We start from the raw sequence: 6,521 nt of genomic DNA, 5'->3' as shown, positions 1-6,521 counted from the left end.
GCTACTCTTTGGAAATTCTTCATACTTTTTGAACAAGGGTCCCTGTGTTTTCATTTGCACTGGGTCCCACAAATTACATACCCAGATCTGTTGTGAAGACCGAGGAGTGAGGGTGGCAGTGGTGGGGATGTTTTCCTCCTGTGACAGGGAGGCCGCAGGGATGCTTGAGGATGGACCATGGTGTGCCTAAGGAGGCACTGTGAGGATCCGCACATCTGAGCTTGGCAAGCAATGAATGGATCCACTAGAGGAACCCCCTGCTTTGGTAGGGACATGAAGGCTTGGACTAGAACTATGGATGTCCCAAGCCCCAGGGTTCAAGCCTAAGCTAAAGGGGGATCTCCCTCCAAAAGACAGATTAGACCTATATAGTGGGTTGAATAGAGACCCCCCCAAAAGATATGTCTACTTAGAACTTCAGAATGTGACATTATTTGGAATAAGGGCCTTTGTGGATGTGGTTAAGGTGAGGATCTCAAGAAGAGATGATTGTGGATTGGGGTGGGGTCTAAATCCAATGACAGATATCTTTACAAAAGACAAAGAAGGAGAAGACAGAGAGAGACACACACAGCAGAAGGCCATGTGAGGTTGGAGGCAAGGATTGAAGTGATGTATCTTCAAGCCAAGGGCTGCCTGCCACTTCCAGAAGCTAGGAGAGAGAAACCGACCTTGGTGACGGATTGATTTTGGACTTTTGGCCTCCAGGATGTGAGGGAATAAATTTTATTGTTTGGAGCCACCAAATTTGTGATCATTTGTTATCTGCAGCCCTAGGAAACGAATACAGCCCGTGTCAGCAAAATGCTTGGCTGTTGAGATTTAATTTGATTTAGAGAGGGGAAAAGTGTTTCCCTACTTTCAAGATCAGGAGATGAAGCTGACTTTCCTCGTGTCAGTCTCTTTCAGCAGGAAAATAAAATCTTTCCCAGAAGCCTCTAGAAGAATCTTCTCTTCCAGCTTATCGCCCAGTGTCGGGGCACATTGCACTCTTAGATGCAAGGGACCCTGGGAAAGTGGATATTTAGCAAAGGGAGTAGAATAACCAAAGTTGTTTTACTGCCCCAAATAAAATGGGAGTTTATTAACAAACAGAATGTGCCTGGGGCTGGAGAACAGGAGATGACGGCGATTAGGTGGGCAAAGTACATCATCTGCCATAATATGATGTTTGTCGAGCTAAAATTGTGTAATGGTAAATTCCATTTGAATGTGAGTCAGAACAGTGACAAGGTCATGATGATTCTGTGGCCCGTTACTACTAAAGTGATATCAGTTGGGTGAACAGAAAAGGAGCTCGTGAGAAATGCAGAATCTTGGGCTCCTCCCCAGACCTACTGAATCAGAATCAGCACTTTCACAAGATCACTAGGAGATTCCTATGTATGTTAAGTTTGAGAAGCATTGGTCTAGGTGACTCAGGCTAGTATGACTAAACTACTCAAGATAAAGCAAGCCAGGAACAAGTTGATATCAGTGCTCATAAGCGCAGAAAATGGCAACATCAGATATGAGACTAGTAGACAAAAGTCAAAACACTCTCAAATATTGTAAAATAAGCATAATGCAATAGGTATGCAGGGGAAAAAAAGAGATTTGTTTCTGGTGAACTTTAAGTGAAATGAGACATAACTGATGCTGTTGTACCATATCCTACGATCACGTTTATGATTATAGTCATCAATAATGAGCTCCTTACAGCACATAAAATACCAGCTAAGTCTTCATCCACAGGGATACCTGGGTGGCTCAGTCGGTTAAGCATCCGACTCTTGGTTTCAGCTCAGGTCATATCTCATGGTTCGTAAGATTGAGCCCCTCATCAGGCTTCACGCTGACAGCACAGATCCTGCTTGGGATTCTCTCTCTCCCTCTCTCTGCCCTCTCGCCGTGTGCTCACAGCACTCTCTCAAAAATAAATAAACTTAAGAAAAAAGTCTTCACCCACAAAGATGGACTAATGAAGCATTCAAACTGATTAATCCTTAAGTAGAAAGGCAACAGATCTGGTGTCACTAGCGAAAGCCAACATTAAAGTTAAATGAATTGGGGTAAACCTGCCTCAGAAATCCAAGGCTTCCTTTCTGTAAGATTAATTCTTTATTGAAACACTTTCTTGCGGGTGAAAATGAAGTTTTCTTGTTCATCCTTTAATGAGACCCTACATTTTACTTCATGCCAACCCTTGTAAAGCCTTTTAAGACCAATTGATTATACATTTATGCTTGTTGCCTCCGCTTCATTTTGTAGGAATAGAAATACTCAAGATTTGCAATTTTCCCCAAGGCCAGAGTTCATTGAAAGCAACTAGGTTGGTTTTATAAAACATAATTTATTTATAATAGACCATAGCCTCCAATTCTCTCTCTTGTGGTGAAACTGTTTATTTAGAGGACACCTATAAACCCTAGAGTTGGAAATAAAATACTAGAGTCAGCATTTTACTTTGGAGAGGTCACACCTATTTATTTCAGCAAGGGTATTCGCATTTTAACAGTGAAACTAGACCGGGAGAAAAAGCTATAGTGGCTAAATGTACTGCTTGAATTGATCTGTTTCATCACAGGGCTCTTTCAGACAGCAAGCTTAGATAACTGCTTCTTTAAAGGGGTTAAAGGGGCGCCTGGGTGGCTTAGTCGGTTAAGCGTCCGACTTTCGCTTGGGTCATGGTCTTGCAGTTCGTGGGTTCGAGCCCCGCATCGGGCTCTGTGCTGACTGCCAGCTCAGAGCCTCGAGCCTGTTTCAGTCTGTGACTCCCTCTCTCTCTCACCCTCCCCTGCTCACGCTGTCTCTCTCTCTCTCTCTCTTAGAAATAAATAAAAAAAAATTAAAAAAGGGGTTAAAGCAGGCAGTAAAAAAAATGGCAGATCAAAGGCATTAAAAACAGACACTTCACCAAAGAAGATACAAGGATGTCCCATAAGCACACAAATGGGTGCTCGACATCAGTAATCATTATAGACATGAAATTAAAACTTAATGAGATATCACTGCACTGACTAAAATAAAAAAGACTGACAACACCAACTATTGGCAAGGATGTTGAACAATTGGAATCTTCTCAAACTGATGTTAGGACTATAAATCGGTACAACTTTGGAGAACTTTTTGTCAGTTTCTCATAAGATTAAACATATATTTACCCTGGGATCCAAGAATCCCACTCTTAGGTATTTTCTCATGAGTCATGAAAACATTTGCCCCCAAAAACACTGTAAAAAAACATTGTTTATTGGGGCGCCTGGGTGGCTCAGTCAGTTAAGCATCCGACTTCAGCTCGGCCATGATCTCATGGTTTGTGAGTTTGGGCCCCTCATCTGGCTCTGTGCTGGCAGCTCGGAGCCTGGAGCCTGCTTCTGATTCTGTGTCTCCCTCTCTCTGCCCCTCCCCTGCTCTCTCTGTCTCTCAAAACGAGATAAACATTAAAAAAAAGTTTTTTCAAAGTTGTTTGTAGCACCTTTATTCACAGGAGCCTCAAACTGGAAACTGAGATATCCATCAGTAGGAAAATGGATTATCACACAACTGTATACTTATGCAAAGGAATACTACTGAGTAATAAAAAGGAAATAAATAGAACACATAACAGCACATAGATGAATCTCAAAAACATTATGTTGAATGAAAGAAGTCATTCTGTTGGATTCCACGTAAATGAAATTCTAGAACAAGCAAAGCTAACCTATAGTACTAAAAGCAGAAAGTGGTTGCAGGGGATTGGGATTGGATGGAGATCGGCCAGAAAGAGGCACAAGAAAATGTTCTGGGATGAAGGATATATTATATGGCTTTATTAGGATGGTGGTCACACAGCTGTATAATTGTGAAAAACCATTGAACTGTATACTTAAGATCTATGCACGTTAGTGTCAATTGTATGTACTTCAGTTAAAAAATAAAAGCCGGTGGCCTGGCTGCCTCACTCGGAGGAGTGTGTGACTCTTGATTTCGGGGTTGTGAGTCCAAGGCCCACTCTGGATGTTGAGCTTACTTAAAATTCAAATCAATCAATCAATCAATCAATCAGTCAATAGTAAAAGCCCTTCCCACTCCCACGCCATCCGAGAAAATGTCTGTCCAGACAACCAACAGTGCAAAAGTTTCTCTTTCAGGCTAGAATCCTCCAGGTAGTACTTTACAAACCCACACCAGAGCTCTAAACTGGTTCCTCTCTGTGGATTGCTTATTAGAACCTGATGACCCTGGGGTTTAACTTCAGTCTCACTTTGGTGTTTTCAGTAAAAGCTACACTTCTTGTCTCAACTTTAATTTCCTTCCCTAGCTTTTCCTTGGTCCTTTGGCTACAACCATCTGTTGGTAAGATACAATATATACAAATAAAAGAAAGAAAAAAATGGTTGTCTTTTTTGAGTCTTATTCTTCTCTCTCTCTCTCTCTCTTTTTAAAGGAAGCACAATAGTGTGTTTGGCTTTTCTAGTGCCAGATGTGATGCAATGTAATTACTTCATTAGATCAGATTACTGTTTATATTAAACTCAAATAATGATTAAACTGAAAAATTTCATGACAAGAGCTCCCAGGTGAAGTCAGCCAAAATCAACCAGTGCTTTGTGTATCCTGCCGCCACCACCAGGAGGTATACATGGCCGAGGTGATGGATGAATGGCCCCTGTTAATGGAATTCTTCTAGGTCACAGTTAAGCCTACACATGAAGCAAAACATGGGCAGCCGCACTTCCAAATCTCTCTCTCAACACTGCCGTATGGCAGGAAGACAGGCCGTGTCCTTGAGAGGTCTCTCTCCCCGATGCTCTAACTCCCTGGGGTACAATCCGCCTCCAGCTCCAGAGCTCAAAGCCTCTCCAAATGATCAACTTTTAAAAAAGAGTTTTAAATTGAGGTATAACACACATATAGTTGTGGTAGCCAGTCTTCATAAACGATCCGAATAGTCAAGCCCTGGTGTTCCCCTCCCGCAGTGAATCTGGCTGGTCTATGACTTGAGTTAAACAATAGGAATGTGGGGCGCCTGCGTGACTCAATCGGTTAAGCATCTGACTCCTGATTTCAGCTGAGGTCATGATCTCGTGGTTTGTGGGTTCGAGCCCCGCATCAGGCTCTGTGCTGACACCATGGAGCCTCTCTCTCTCTCTCCCCGCCCCATAAATAAACTTTAAAAAAAAAAAAGAAAAACCTCAACAGAATGTAGCAGAAGTGGCCCTGGGCCATTTCTAGGCCAGGCTTTAGGAACATTGGCAGATTCTCCTTCCTTTCTCTTGGAATATTTGTTTTTGGGAGCCCTCTTGGTTCAGACCCTCCAAGAAGCAATTAGGGAAATGCTAGTGAAGGAGAAAAGGAAGAGAGAGCAGGGGTTGGCCGGGAAAGCTTTCAAATTGCGCTTCAGGTCTGATAGTTGTGAAAGGAGCGAGGGAAATAGGAAGATCACGTGGGAAGTGGGGCAGCTCTGAGAAGTCCTTGCCCAGCATGATGGGGAGCCCCAGAGAAAAAATGGCCCATTAGAGATGTTCTGTGATGGGCAGGAAGGGCCCAGGTCCAGTACCCCAATGCACTCAAGCATTGGCTAGGAAAGGCCCAGGGAGCCCAAGGCCTCCATGTGAAGTTTATGGTAGATCTTGAATATATAACCCCTAGAAGCTGTCAGCTAACTCTACTCCTCACAGAGGTTCTCTCTTGAAGGATCGTGTGAGGGGCATACTCTCGTGGTGGCTGTATGTGGCCACCCTACTGAAGAGACCCTGTGAAGAGGCCGTGTGAAGAGGAGGAATCCCGAGACTACATGGAGGTCCAGTCACCCCAGTATCCCAGACCCCAGGGGAGCCTCCTGATGACTCCAGCCTCAGCCACTATCTGACCAACGTCCCCCTAGGAGAAGCCTCCCAATCAGCCCACAGCATTGCGGTGCTAATACAAAGTTGTCATTGTTTAAAGCCACAAAGTGTTGGGGTGGTTTGTTACGCGGCAACAGGTAACCAAAACAACAGTGAAGGGCATAACATGCACTAATGTTATGTATAGAGAACAATGAATTTTGATGTATATAAACACATAGGTAGAGATCACTCAGATCAATATATAGACCATTTGTAGCCACCTAGAAGGTTCTCTCATGCCCTCTTCCCACTCAATGCCATTTCCCAAGCCAGAGGCACCACTCTATTGCATTCTATTACCCTCAGTTAGTGTTGTACATTCTTGACTTTCATTTAAACGAAATCATACGGTATGTACTTTTTAGTGTCTAGCTTTTTCACTTACCATTATGCCTGTAAGGTTCATCCATGTAGTTGAGTGTAACAGGAACTTGCCCCTCCCTTTTTTATTGCCATGTAATTTTCTATTTGTAGGAATATACTATATTTCGTTTATCAACCGTCCTGTTGCTGGACATTTGGGCTGTTTCCAGTTTTTGGCTATTATGAATAAGGCTGCTTTAAACATTTTTATATAAGTCTTCGGGTAGACCTATGCGCCACTTTTCTGGGCTCCATTGGGTCACGGGAGGATATATGTTTAGCTTTAGAAAATAATGCCAAACTGAA

This window comes from Crocuta crocuta, unplaced genomic scaffold, assembly GCF_008692635.1.
Source record: "Crocuta crocuta isolate KB4526 unplaced genomic scaffold, BGI_CrCroc_1.0 scaffold657, whole genome shotgun sequence".
In the NCBI taxonomy this organism is placed as follows: domain Eukaryota; kingdom Metazoa; phylum Chordata; class Mammalia; order Carnivora; family Hyaenidae; genus Crocuta; species Crocuta crocuta.
This window is presented reverse-complemented; position numbering follows the sequence as displayed.